Below are 14,587 nucleotides of genomic sequence, written 5' to 3' on the forward strand. Positions count from 1 at the left end.
CAAATAAAAGCAGGTTGAGCTCAGAGTCTGAGAAAGTCTTAGTGGCTGATTGCAGTGTCAGCTGGGCTGTAGGTGGCTTCCTGGGCATGGAAAAGCAGTCTAAAATTGAAGCAGGTAGAAATACCACCAAAACGCTCAGAAACTAAAATTATTTCCTGTCTTCTAATATTCCAAATTCCTCTGTTCTGTTAAAGTTCTCTCAATGACATTAAGAGAGTACTGATTTGCTAGGCTTTTTTAAAATCCCCCATACTTTAGTTTATATGGTTGTTGTTTGGAAGAAGGGAAGGAAGGAAAAGAGGGAGAGAGGAAGAAAGAGAAGAAAGAAACATCCTGATGCTTTCTTATCCTCAGGCTTTGATCAACATTTATTATTATAATAGGATGTAAAAGAGAATTTTCCTTGGGCCTAAGAACTGGGGCAGGGGGGGCCAAAGCTGGGGAAAAGAAATGTTCAATACCTCGCATAACCAACAGCATCTACCAAATATCATCTTTAGGACTCACTAAGAAATAGCAGAACTCTTCCTACTGTGTCAACACTCCTGCCACCATCCAACCCACCCTCACAGATATGCCTTTCTGAAGGCACCCACCAGGCAGGAAAATGTAGGCAGTGCAGTGACAGTTAATAGGTGATTGAGGTGGCTGAGCAGGGCTGAACATATTAGAGTCTTCTTTTGTGAGGGACCCCAAAGAACCCACACATGTCCCTGAGAGAGCTCACACCTGGACATATGCCTCTTGTGTGGGCCGGGGAAGCAGCAAAAGCAAAGGATGAAGCAAAGAGCTGTTACTCTATCCCATTCTCTCTCCCCATTTCCAACAAAAGCTTTGGGTCTTGCAGGAAGAAGAAGAAGGTATCCTAGAATGAGAGCAGCCTCACACCAGGCCCTGGAGTTACAAGTCAGCCTTGTTAAAGAGCAGTGGAAAATCCTGAACTGGATGTGAAGCTGTAGCAATAAACTGGACCAGACAAAACTTTCAGTGACTGTAGAGGCCTTCCCAGCATGTCATTGAGATATGGTCGTGAGAGTTTGGACATGGAAGCGTTAGAAGCAGTGACTAGAGAGTTCCTGGTTTCCTCCTTAGCATGACCTGTCTCCTCAATAAGCGGGTTATAGGGTGTAAAAAGGAAAAATGGGCCGCCATGTTCATGAAAAGTCCCACAGACCTAGTTCTCACTTTAATCTTCACATCTGTATCCATAGAGATACAACTTCTACTTACGTATGTTCTAACTCACCAGGTCTGCTGTTTCTCAAGTACTGTGATGCCAGATTAAACATGATTCTTTCATAACTTGCTCCCAAGCATCTTCCTATAAAAAACAGCTGGTGACTAGGTAGACAACTCCAACTCCCACAGCACATTCTGAAGGTAACTATGGGTTAAAGAATTGGGCTTATTTGGAAAAAAACAAAACAAAATAAAAAGAGTGGAGAAAAAGCAAGACAAAATCTCTAACCTATCTCTAACCTATTTTTTGTGCTTTATTATATCACCTCAATGTTCTGGATTTTAATTGTAGAACTGGTCAGTTTTATATATTTTTTGGCAAAGTGGTTGAGAAGTGGCACAACTCTTAGTTATGAATTTATGTAGTCCTTGGGGTGAGCTTGCTTGTTAGACTAAAGTGAATGGCTTTTAAAAAAAATAAAAACAAGTAAAATAAAATATGCACCAGCTTTCTAAGAGTTAATATGAAAACTGTTATTAATGTCTCTCTAATAACTTTTATGTTAAGTACATGTAGAAATCATACTTTGGATTTTTTGATTATCTGAAATATTAAAATTAACTTCATATATTTAAAAAAGTGAGTAGCTTTCACTCAGCACCTCAGTTTCCTCATGTGAATAACAGGGCTCATAGAGGTATTTATACTAAATGGCAGAGGAGTAAATGAATTAAGACATGTAAAGTGCTTAGAACAGTGCCTGGCACATATAATGGAAAACACAGTGTTAGCTTTATTAGTATCATTATTGTTATCAAAATCTACCGGCAGCTCTCAAGGCATGTTTGAGATTTTTTTTTTTTGTCTCCAGTCATTGCTGAGATTTCAGAAACAAATTGAGACTGAGCCCACACGTGGTAGGAGTTACAGCAAAAGAAAGGAGGCCTGTTTCTGATCGTAGGTCCGTGGTCTATTGAACAGGACTGTTGCCCATTAACTTCTTTGGCCCTTTGGCATTGCACCCAGCATAGCCCACGTGCAGAAGGGCCCCAGGTAAATGCCCATAGGAATGAGGAGGAAGAGGGCATAGACCTCGTAGATATACCCACCTATGAGGTTCTCTTCTCACCCTACTATGGAGTCAGGTTCAAATTTATGTCCCCAGGGCAGTGTTGTTAGCCATGGCTCCTTCACAGGCAGATGCTATAACTCCTTTTGCTCGTGTTAGACACGCAATGAATATGTGGAATGAATGAATCCGTTTATTTCTCAAAGTGCTGGTGCTATTGGATGGAGTAAGTTACAGCTAGAGAAACCAGGCTTCGGCTGGCCTAGTCTTAAATGAGGGAGAGATAGCTTTGGTCAAAGTGCTGTGATTTTGAAGGTTTTTGCTCTCTCTTTCCTCACAGCCCCAGGCAGTCTGTCTTAAAGTGTTTCTGCATTGTAATATGACCCAAGTTATAGGGTCTGACCTAAAAGACTACATGACCTTCTTCTTTAGAAGACCCTAGTTTTATAAGCCTCAACCATGGGGGGGGGTTTGGAGGGGGTAAAAAGGATGCTAATGTTTCTCCATTTCTTCGGTCATTGGAAAAAAGACTCTCAGCATCACTGTTTATCCAAGCTATTTATTCCCATGAAGAGTGACTGCCAAACCCTTCAACTCTATCGAGTGGGCTCAGAGCTCAGAATGCCATCGGCAATTTGAGTTTATCGGCACATGCTTTTGACACATCTGCTTTGAGTGGCGTGGGGTGTGTGTGTCCCATCTGAATCAGGGTTTAATTTAGGTCTCATCCGTGTAAAGCCCAAGGGCAAATACACATCCCAAAACAGAAATGCACATCCATTCACCATTCAAAGGGGATTTTGCTTTCTGTTTGCTTACCACATTTAAACATGCACCCAAAACTCAAGCCAAAGTAATCTGGGGGACAAGGAGAGAAGGTGAAAGAAGATAGGGGAGTCAAAGAGCTAGATCTAAGGCATTCATGTCAAGTTCTGATGCAAATAATGTTCAGAAACATGGCCATCAAAGCTAATCCCTCATGCGGAGGCATCTACTATATAATCCCGTGACTAAGCCTTTTATACGTTTCAAATTTTCATTGCTTTCTGCACATGTTTTTGGGAAGGATTAGAAATGCACTGAGCCTCCTTAGAGCAGGCTTGGGTGAATGCAGATGCAAAGGAGCAGTTTGTGCGAGTGATCCCAATGCGGCAACCCAGCGGCAACACAGGACCTGGGCAGTGAGAGCCATGCTCTCAGGACGCACTCCAGCCCCTGCGCTGGTGTATGGACAGGACCAACCATCATCATGCTCTAGCTTTTGTTCCTTGTTTGAAGAGCAGCTGACTCCTGGTGGGAAACTGGAGATGCGCACCCATTAGGAGGTATCCACTTCCCTTCTATAGGTTCTCCTTTTCATTTTCTCACTTGCGATGGCAAGGGGCTTTTTATGACAACAGAATATTTTACTCTGTGGGAAATCTGTTCCTTCTGCTTCTGCTTCTGCCCCCACCGGATGTTCTTATCTGCTCCTTGCGAGGGCACAGGCAATTATAGAGCAATACATCTTCACCCACATAATTTCAGGCAAATATTGTAAAAGGCGTGCAGATGGCACTGGAGAAAAGCCTTCTGTCGCTTCCATCTCTTTAGTTTAAAGGAAGAGATAGCAATTTCTTTTTCAGTAAACACCCGAACAGTTCATTCATTTATTCAGTGAGCCAACAAATGTTTATTCAATGTCTACTTGATGCTGGGATGTGTGGGCCGTACATCTGACACTTAGCAGCAACACACCAGCCCTCCTCAGTGGGAGATTTTTCATGGGCCGTCTCACCCCCACATGGCACCCACCTGGCTGCTCTGTAGCCTCCCTCACTTGCCCCTCCTTCTCACGTCTCCCCCTTTGCTCATTTTTCTTAAGCAGAAGAGTTGAGTCATCTTACTGCTACTTGGGTTCAAGCTTGGGTTCAAGCCATACCCTTTGGGTCTGACCTACTCTACTCATTCACTCATTCACCCAATATTGATTGAGAGTCCATCATCAAAATAGGCATAAAAGTAACTGTTGAGCCTTTCATAGTGCTTAGTTTGTGCTCTTTATGTATATCATCTCATTTCATCTTTGCAACAATCCTTTAAAGAAGGTATTGTTATCATCTCCATTTTCACATGAGGCTATTGAAGCAGAGTAAAGGAACTTGTTCAGTCACACAACTGTTGTAACAGCCATGCTTTTGTCTAAAAGTAACAGAAAGGCCAGCTTACAGTGACTGCAACAAACAGACATTTATTTCTCTCCTGTAACAATAAGCCAGGAAGTCATTTGTTCCTATTGGTTCCATGGCTCAACAATGATGTCAGGGGCCAGGGTCTCCGAGAACTGCCTGACCTTTTCCTTCATGAGCGCACAATGGCTGCCCTGTATCCAAGCATCACGTCTACATTTATGTCAAGAAGAAGAGAGAAAGGGTGGTGTTACCTGCTTCTGTCCCTTTCAGCAGGAAGTCAAAGCCTTTTCAGAATCCCTCGCCACTTTTCTACTCACCTCTCCTTGGCCAAGTCTATGTCCTGTGGCTCCTCCTAGCAGCAAGAGACTGGGAAAGTAAAATTCAAGGTTTTTGCTTTTCTTTTTCAAGCCTCTGTAATGGAAGGCAGCTGGGTGAAAGGGATCCTGGAATGTTTATTGGGTTGGCCAGTGGGCAGCATATAGGCCATGGGTGGTAAGTGGCGGCAGCAGCATGAGAACCAGGAGGCCTCCAGAGCATGCAGCTCTAACCATCAGGCTCTACTGCACAATCGTGGTGCTGGTTATTCCATGATAAGTAAAAGAGAAGTGGTCCCGCCTTCATGGAGCCATGAAACAAAGAAGACACCAATAAATTTTAAATTGCAAGTTCCTGTAAGTGCTAAGGGATATAGAATAATGGGCTTTTCAAAATATTAAAAACAGCTAACACTCTCTCATTATTATCTTCATGGACCCTGAAGTCTGGCAGCCCATCTTGGACAACGAAGCTCTTTATATGGAGCCCTTCACCTTAACTTCACCTTGACTTCCCTCTCTCCATACTCCATTCTGTCTGTTGTTGCTTTGTCTTTATTATTCATGTGCATCATCTTTTTCTGCCTAAGTTTTGTTTTTCCTTCTCTTCCTCTTCCTTTTCTCTTCTTATACCCACACATTTCTTAGCGTTCTCCTGGATGTTCCAACACGGAGAGAAACTGGGCTTTATTCTTGTGATCTGAAATTGTTCCCCCCTTAGCTTTGGAAGAGTTGGGAAAAGACCATCATTCTTATAAAGCTCACAGTCTGAATTGCAGTTCTCAGAGAGTGTCCACCTAGCCTCCTTCACACTGTAGGGAGAAGAGAATTGAATGGCAATTGTTAGTAGATTAGGAGAGCTGCAGTTTCAGCCATTGCAAATTTCTTCTATGGTAGCCAGCACCAGCCATGCAGCCTTGGGGGAGGCCAGCCATCCACATGCCCTTCACACATGGTGCTTGGCTGAAATGCACCAACTTCCCTGCCGAAAGTCTACCATCTGTTCCACAGTTAAACTCCCCACCCCCAGGTTCAACTAGCATCGGCTTTCCCATTCTTCTTATATCCTGATATTCTTTTCCTTTTGGGGTATAATAAATCATGATAATTCATTTAACCTTTGACTCTATATCAGTATTTACTAAAATCTGGTATCATATAACCTTCTACATTTCACCAAAGTATCCTTTCCTAGAATGTTTGTTATTTCTCTGACCCATCATTTCAAATTCCACTGTACTATATGAAACATCTGTCACCACCACAGAGATGCAGAGGCCCATCTGGCTCCGTCATGGAATACAGAATGACCAGGACATGCTGTAACCATATGAGCTACTTTGCTCCAAAACCAAAATTGATTATAAGGCCCAGTTTGTGTACCTGCAGATTTATATAAAGGTCAAGCTGCTAGTGCAACCCCTTGGCTTGTGCTCTGAAGAGTTCTCTACTCTTGCTCAATGAAGGGATGACTCTGCCATGAATGCAGATGAGGGTCTACAATTTACCTTGCTTGCCACCGACGTGCGCAGAAAATTTAGAGCTCCAGGCGCTCTGTCTATCTCGGCCACCAAATGTTTAACTCTGGCTGTGCTTCTAAGTGCCACCCTGTGCTACTAGTTGATGAGTGTTTGCTGGGTAGGGATTTCTCTTCCAGGATTCAGGGACAGTTTTGTCTGATGAAGATTAACCATTACTATTTCAGTTATAAGCCACAAAGAGATCCTAACCACGGATTTCACATTAGGGTTTATCTCAGCAGTTGCAATTTCGCCATACTAAAGTCTAAAGGTAGTGCAGTAAATGGAAAAATCCACTAGGTGGTTCTGGTGTTCTTCTAACCCGAAGCAAGCTGTGCTGAATTCCTTACTCCACCACTTTGTATTCCAAAGGAAAAGCAAAATATGATGGCGAAAATATTTTGTTGTTGCTATTTGGTATTCATTCTAGATTATATGTAAACAGATTATTATTTGTAGTGGTTGATCAGACACTAAGCCTCTCTAGAGTGTTGAGGATTTTTTTCTCGTTTTTACAGAGATACATGGATTTTAATCTTTTATACATTCTTCATTTAATAGATTGTACATTTAATACTTTAATATATTTTCATCTTTTAACCTTATTCCTATGGTTGCTACAACTAATTAATTTATGTATCTATGCTCTCATGGCACATGTCCTGCCATTTCTCACCACTCCTGTGAGAAATCGCAGTCGCTCTCATATAAGGACACAGGTTTCAAAGGGATGGAATGTATTGTCCTGTGTGCCACTTCCCTTCAAACTCAAGGCAATACACTTCTCGTTTTTAACATTCTCAGTGATTGTTTTCACTTTTATTTTCAGTAACCTTATTTAAGCATCATCCAAGTTCACAGGTTCCTCTTAGAATTCTTATTAGCAAATCTTCCCTTATGTTTTAGAATGTAATGATAAATAAAGCCAACTTTTAAAATATGCTTAAGTAAGCCTGGCTCCAAAAATCATCTCAAAAAAAAATCGTCTTTTTAAATTGACATATAGTTGACCTACATCATATTTGCCCTCCTCTGTGAGATTTCCCCTTAACCCCTCCAGTTCCAGTGTCTTTCTAGTTTACAATTATGATTATCACGAAATCTCAGACAGCTTCCCCCCAGAGCAGCCTGGGTAAATTCCCACGGTGCCAGACTCTAGGACAGATGACAGCTGTTCCTTCCCCAGCACACTGGAAAAGTGGCACAAGGAGGTTGAACATAGAATGCCAGGCAAATATCCATTTGTCCTTGAGAAGGTTCCAAATCAAAAGATAGGTCAAGGCAGAATGTGTGAACATTATCAGAGGTAGTTAGAAAACGTTGATATTTTTCATTTTAAGAGAAGATACAGCCCAATCTAAAATGAATGCAAGGAGTTCCCATCATGTCTCAGTGGTAATGAACCTGACTAGTATCCATGAGGATAAGGGTTCAATCCCTGGCCTCGATCAGTGGGTTAAAGATCTGGTGTTGCCATAGGCTATGGTATAGGCTGCAGACATGGCTCGGACCCTTAGTTGTTGCAGCTGTGGTTTAGGCTGGCAGCTGCAGCTCTGATTCGACCCCTAGCCTGGGAAATTCCATATTCCATGGTGCAGCCCTTAAAAGACAAAAAAAAAAAATGTTAAATAAAATAAAATAAATGCAAACTCCAAAAAACTTTGGAAAGAAAATTTTTAACAGAAGAAACTTGAACGATTTCAGTAATAATTATATGAATACATTGAAAAGCAATTAAATATCAAAAGATTGATTAAGAATATAGTTCTGAGATGGTAGGAATAATAAACATGAAACATTTTCCAAGTGTTTTTGGTTGCTTACCGTGCCACTTCAATGTGTAGAAATTGACACCAACAGGAAGACAGTAATTTTTAATATTTGGGGGGGGGTGTTTTTTTAGGGCCGTACCTGTGGCATATGGAGGTTCCCAGGCTAGCGGTCAAATCGGAGCTGCTGCTGCCAGCCTACATCACAGACACAGCAATGCCAGATCTGAGCTGCCTTTGCAACCTACACCACAGCTTCCCACAATGCAGGATCCTTAACCCACTGAGCCAGGCCAGGGATCAAACCCATGTCCTCATGGATATTAGTTGGGTTCATTAACCTCTGAGCCACGATGGGAACTCCTGGTTTTATTTTTATTGTTATAATTAATTATTGTTTTGGTGAATTCAATCAATGCAGAAATATATAGAATACAGAGTGCAGGGGTCTCCTTGCCATTTTCCTACTCCCTTCAACCTGCCCAAACCCAGTCCCCAGGGAAAGAGGTAACTTCTGTTAAAAGTAGTTTGGTACATATCCTTCCAGTCATTTTAAATGGCTATTAGCACAAAATGATATGTGGGACATTTTTGATATATTGATGGTTATATTTTTGCATGAATTTTAGCATGTTTTTGATACAACTCAAAAATAACGTAAATATTCTATGTGTACTGTTCTAATCCTTATATTTGCACACTTAATATTTTTTTACCAAGGATTATACCATTATTATATTAATTTTCTCCAACATATATCCTTTTTTAAAAAAAAATTCTTTAATCTAAAAAAACTGCACATAATTGATGTATACAACTTGATGAATTTGGAGATATGTCTATACCCTGAAATCACCACAACTTGTGCCATAAACCAATTAGTGACCTACAAAAGTGGTGTATTTATTATTAGTTATTACTATATTTGCTTATGTGTGGTATTACATGTATTCTTATGTTATTAATTATATATTATTATCTGTTATTATTTATTATTTTATGTTAATAACCTGTCATACAAGATCTACCTTCTTAGCAAAATTTTAAGTACACAATAGTTTAGTAACTATAGGCACTCTGCTGTACAGTAGATCTTAGGATTTATTCATCTTATATAAATGAAACTTTGAACCTTTTTTACAAATACCTAGCTGTTTCCCCTCCCTCATGTCCTTGGCAACCACTATACTTTTTTCTTTTTTTTTTTTTCTTTTTAGGGCCACACCAGCAGCACATGGAGGTTCCCAGGCTAGGGGTTGAACCGGAGCTGTAGTCCCCGGCCTACACCATAGCCACAGCAATGCAGGATCTGAGCCTCATCTACAGCCTACACTACAGCTCACTGCAATGCCAGATTCTTAACCCACTGAGCAAGGCCAGGGATCGAACTGCATCCTCTTAGATACTAGTCAGATTCATTTCCACTGAGCCACGAATGGAACACCCCTTAGCTCATTTTTTAACAAAGTTAGTTGAGTTTTGGCTAGGAAGTTGTAGGAGTTCTTTATATATTTTAGAATTTAACTCTTTTATCAGATCCATAGTTGGTAAATATTTTCTTCCATTTTGTAGGTTGCCTTCTTTGTTGGTTGTTTTCTTTTTTGTGCAGAAACTTTTTAGTGTGATATAATCCCACTTCTGAATTTTTGTTTTTGGCATCTATGTTTTGGGTGTCATATACAAAAAATCACTGCAAAAACCAAAATCATTGCCAAAACAAAATATGATGAAGCTTTTTTCCTGTGATGCTTTTTTTCCTGTGTTTTCTTCCAGGAGTTCTGTGGTTTCTGATACTGTGTTTAAATCTTTAATCTACTTTTAGTCCACTTTTTAAAGTCTTTATTGTTTGTTTGGTTGATTGATTGGTTGGTTTTTTTGTTTTGTTTTGTTTTGTTTTGTTTTTTTGGTCTTTGTAGGGCCATACCTGTGGCATATGGAGATTCCCATACTAGGGGGTCCAATCGGAGCTGTAGCTGCTGGCCTACATCACAGCCACAGCAACGCCAGATCCAAGCAGCATCTGTGACCTACACAACAGCTCACAGCAATGCTGGATCCTTAATCCTCTGAGCAAGACCAAGGATCGAACCCACGTCCTCATGGTTACTAGTCGGATTCATTTCTGCTTAGCCACAACAGGAACTCCCACTTTTTAAAGTCTTTAAGTCCTATATTTTGTGTGTATGGTATAAGATAAGAGTCCAGTTTTATTCTTTTGCATGTGGATATCCAGTTATCCCCACAACATTTATTGACAATCTTTTCCCTGTTGTATTTTCTTGACATTCTTATTGAAGATCAGTTGACAGTGGTTTGCGTAGGTTTATTTCTCGGCCCTCTATTCTGTTCCATTGGTTTCTATGTCTGTTTTTATGTCTGAACTGTGTTGTTTTGATTACTGAAGCTTGTATTATATTTTGAAATCAAGAAGCATGATGCCTCCACCTATGTTCTTCTTGTTCAAAATCAGTTTGACTACTCAAAGTCTTTTGTAGTCCATATGAATTTCAAGATTGCTTTTTCTATTTCTATAAAACCTGTCAATGGTATTTTGAAAGGGATTGTAATAAATCCATAGATTGCTTTGGGTGATTGGACATTTCAAGAATATTGATTTTTCAAATATATGAACACAGAGTGTCTTTCCACTTGTATCTCCTTTAATTTCTTTCATCAGTGTTTTATAGTTTTTAATGTATGTCTTTTACTTCCTTGGTTAAGTTTATCCTAAAATATTCCTTGAGATTTATTGTAAATGTGATTGATTTCTTAATTCCATTTTTGGATAATTCATCATTATATATAGATATACAACTGATTTTTGAATATTGGTTCTGTATCTTACAACTTTGCTGAATTTGTTAGTTCTAATAGGGGTGGGTGCGTGGGTGTGTGGGGGGATGTAGTCTTTAGGATTTTCTACATCATGTCATCTGCAAACAGATAATTTTACTTCTTCCTTTCTGATTTGGATGCTTTTATTTCTTTTTCTTTCCTATATGTTCTGGCTGAGACTTCCAGTACAATGTTGAATAGAAGTGGCAAAACTAAGCATCTTTGCCTTGTTCTATATCTTAGGGGAAAAGCTTTCAGTTTTTCACCATTGACTATGTCATTAGCTATGGACTTTTGATATATACCCTTTATTGTGTTGTGGTAAGTCCCTTCTATTCCTAGTTTGTTGAGAGCTTTTATCATGAGTGAGCTTTGAATTTTGTCAAATGTTTTTCTACAGATATTGAGATGATCATGTAATTTTTATCTTTAATTCTGTTAATGTGGTATATCACATTGATTGATTTGCATATGTTAAACCATCCTTGCATTCCAGGGATAAATGTCACTCAGTCATGGTGTATGGTTCTTTTAATGTGCTGTTGAATTTGGTTTGCTGATAATTTGTTGAGGATTTTTGCATCTGTGTTTATCAGGGTTATTTAAACTTTGTAAAGTGAAGCTAGAGAAGCATTTAGGCTTTTTCCCCACTACTAAGTTAACACCCTCTTGAAGAGTCTATCCAATGGCCCATGAGTTATGCTCTTCAGAACAGGAGCTACTCCCAGACCAAGGTGAGCTCCAGCAATTGTTCCTTCTAGTCCTTTGGTGGGTCTTCCCCCAGCCATAGGTAGTTTCCTAATCAACTTTCATTCGATGATTTAAGATGTCCCTCTATATATCTGTGAGATTTTCTCTCCCTCCATTCCTCCCTCTCTCTTGCTCTCTCTTTCTCTCTCTCCACCTCTCTCCAGTGCTGCCTTGCAAACTCTAATTGCATTAGTCTCTGTGGATTCCCAGTTCTGTCTTTTGAATTTCAGGAAACCACAGGTCCCACCTAGGGACCCCTTTCCTGAGTTTCAATCTGGAAGCTCTTACCAGATAATAAGATGGGGCAACCACACAGTCCCTGTATCTCAAGGATCACTATTCTTGATGAGTGAAGTCCAGTGCCTTACATCTTATTGTCATAAATATGTTAAGTATTATGCTTATAAAATAGTAAATGTTATCAAATATTTAAAATATTAGATAAATTAGACATTTTATTCAAGACACAAACTATATGTGGTAAGAAATAATTTTCTTGGCTAAAATAGCACTTACTATTTCATATAGTCTCTTTAACTTAGTCACTCAGAAAATTTAAAACAATTTACATGTTAATTACTGTTTTCTTCATAATTTACACAAGCATTATAGGCTGCAATTCTTGTGTTGAAGTCCTAACACCCAGTAGCTCAAATGTGACTGTACTTGAAGACAGGGACTTTAAAGAGATAATTATTTAAAGAGCTAATGAAGTTAAAATGAGGTCATTAGCATGGGCTCTAATCTGATATGATCCGTGTCCTTATTGGAAGAGGAAACCGGGACACAGACACTCACAGAGGGAAGACCATGTGGAGACACATGGAGAAGACAGCCATCTACAAGCCAAGGAGAGAAGTACCAGAAGAAACTAACCTTGCTGACCCTTTGATAGCAGACTTTCAGCATCTGGAAACGTGAGGAAATAAATTTATATCATTTTAGCCCCACACAGTCTGTGGTACTTTGTTATGGCAGCCCTAGCAAACTAATACAACAGGGAATTAGGGCCTGACATTAATAAGGCTACAAATTATGATCTTTCTGATCTCCTGCTACCCTTGTGTTATAAGGCAAGTTTTTAAACCTCATTGAACTTAACGTTTCTTCATACCTATAATGAGGATGAATAATAATATGTGTTTACGCCTATATCATAGGATTTTATAGCAATTCACTTATACTTATTTCATGGAATATATAGTTTATATATATATGTGTGTGTGTATATATACTCTTTAAATACAGAAGAATTATATAAAAGTAAGATACTAAAATATCATTAAATATTTACTAATGATATAATATTCAATAAATTAGTTTCACATAAAAATTACTTCAAAATTGAAACCCAATATTATTTCAATATAATTATAACGTAGTTTTCCATTTCAGATAACATTTCTGTGAATAGGGCTAAAATGAATATGCTAGACCTCTATTAGGAAGATTAAATATCATTTTGTATATAATCAGTAATATATTTAGTTTACAGGGAAAATTAATGAAGTAAAATTAATGTTAATCAGATTTTTAAACAGAGCTAAAAGTATTCTATAATTCATGGTTTTATTCTGCACAATATTCATCATTTTGATTTCAGCATTTAGCCAAAGAAATGACTTCTTAATTACCAAGATATATCTTAAATGTAGAATAAAATCTTTCCTATAGCTCACTGTTTCCTTGGAGTATTTTAGAAAATCACTGTGTTGATCCGTTCATAAAGAAACAAAGAACTGGGAGTTCCCTTGTGGCTCATCAGGCTAAGGATCTGGCACTGTTACTGCTGTGGCGTGGGTTCTATCCCTGGCCTGGGAACTTCCACATGCTATGGGCACGGCCCAAAGGGGAAAAAAAGAAAGAAACAAAGAGCTCATTCAGTTAAGTTCCAAGCAGCAGGAAAAACCTGTGATAGCTGATAAATATATGGATAGGTGAGTGCAATGGAAATGCTATCAGCATGAGCTATAAAGAGGGACATTTCTAAAGACATCAACTATAAGAACCAGACTTTTTATTACTCATCAGTAATTCCTAAGGGTGATGACAAACAAATCTGAAGACTTCAACCTCCATGATTTAAAGATAGGAGGGAAAGAAACAAACATCTAAAAATACCTTTTGTAAACATAAATTAGGCCAAAGTCCTCAGAACAAGTCAGAGAGACATTCCCTCACAGCTTTAAATCCAGAAAGATTTTGTAGATGAAGCAGAAACTTCAGAAACTGAGAGAAGAAGGAAAAAAGATAAGAACAGGACAAATAAGGTCCTTGAGCCTGGAATTTCTATTCTAATAAAGAGAAACAGACCCTATGCAAGTAAACAAATAGATGAGGTAATTTCAAATAGGGATAAGCATCATGAATAAAATTAAACAGGCTAATGGACAACGGTAGGAGTTGAGCACTGTTTCAGGTTGGGTTATGAAAGAAACTCTCTTTAAGGAGGGTGCACTTGATCTGTGTTTTGAATGATAACAAAGGAATCAGGCTAACCAAGATTTGGAGAAAATAGCAGGCAGAGGACAGAGCAAATGTAAAGGCCCTGAGATAGGAATAAGCATGACATGTTGTGGAAGAGAAAAAAAGTTGATGTGGTTAGAGTTTAGTGAGTATCAGGGAGATATGTACAGAGCGGTGGGCAGGAGCCGGATCATACAGATAGGTCTGGTCCCTCGGTTTAAGACTATCTGTCCTGTAACTACCCCAGCCCATGCTCCACGACAATTTTGGCCTGACTTGTTCATGCCATCCTCCTACCACTTCATATATACCATCTTCTATTATCTTGCTACATATAAAGATTCTATTTTTATCAACCAAATTGTAAGGTCTAACAGCTACCGTGGATGCTCTCATCTATAGATCCTACTCTGTGTGTGTGTGTGTGTGTGTGTGTGTGTATGAGAGATAGAGGGAGGGAGAGAATATATACTATTTAGACAATATAGTTAGTGGTTTGGAATTTGAGCTCTG

At 39.1% G+C, this 14,587-nt stretch overlaps 1 protein-coding gene and 1 long non-coding RNA gene across 49 annotated transcripts in view; one reads left to right on the forward strand and one right to left on the reverse strand.

The window, feature by feature from the left end:
• ANKS1B (ankyrin repeat and sterile alpha motif domain containing 1B) overlaps positions 1 to 14,587 on the forward strand; it is a 1,062,966-nt gene that overhangs the window by 806,380 nt on the left and 241,999 nt on the right. The window lies entirely within an intron of this gene.
• Positions 2,792 to 14,587, reverse strand: part of LOC106510411 (uncharacterized) — a 92,390-nt gene continuing 80,594 nt past the window's right edge. The window contains exon 9 of the long non-coding RNA XR_014804280.1: positions 2,792 to 5,546. This is a non-coding gene — a long non-coding RNA (uncharacterized LOC106510411). The remainder of the gene's footprint in view (positions 5,547 to 14,587) is intronic.

This window comes from Sus scrofa, chromosome 5 (assembly GCF_054392235.1).
Source record: "Sus scrofa isolate SSC_HxYL_T2T_F1_AM1 chromosome 5, Sscrofa_HxYL_maternal_Yorkshire_Landrace_v2.0, whole genome shotgun sequence".
In the NCBI taxonomy this organism is placed as follows: Eukaryota; Metazoa; Chordata; class Mammalia; order Artiodactyla; family Suidae; genus Sus; species Sus scrofa.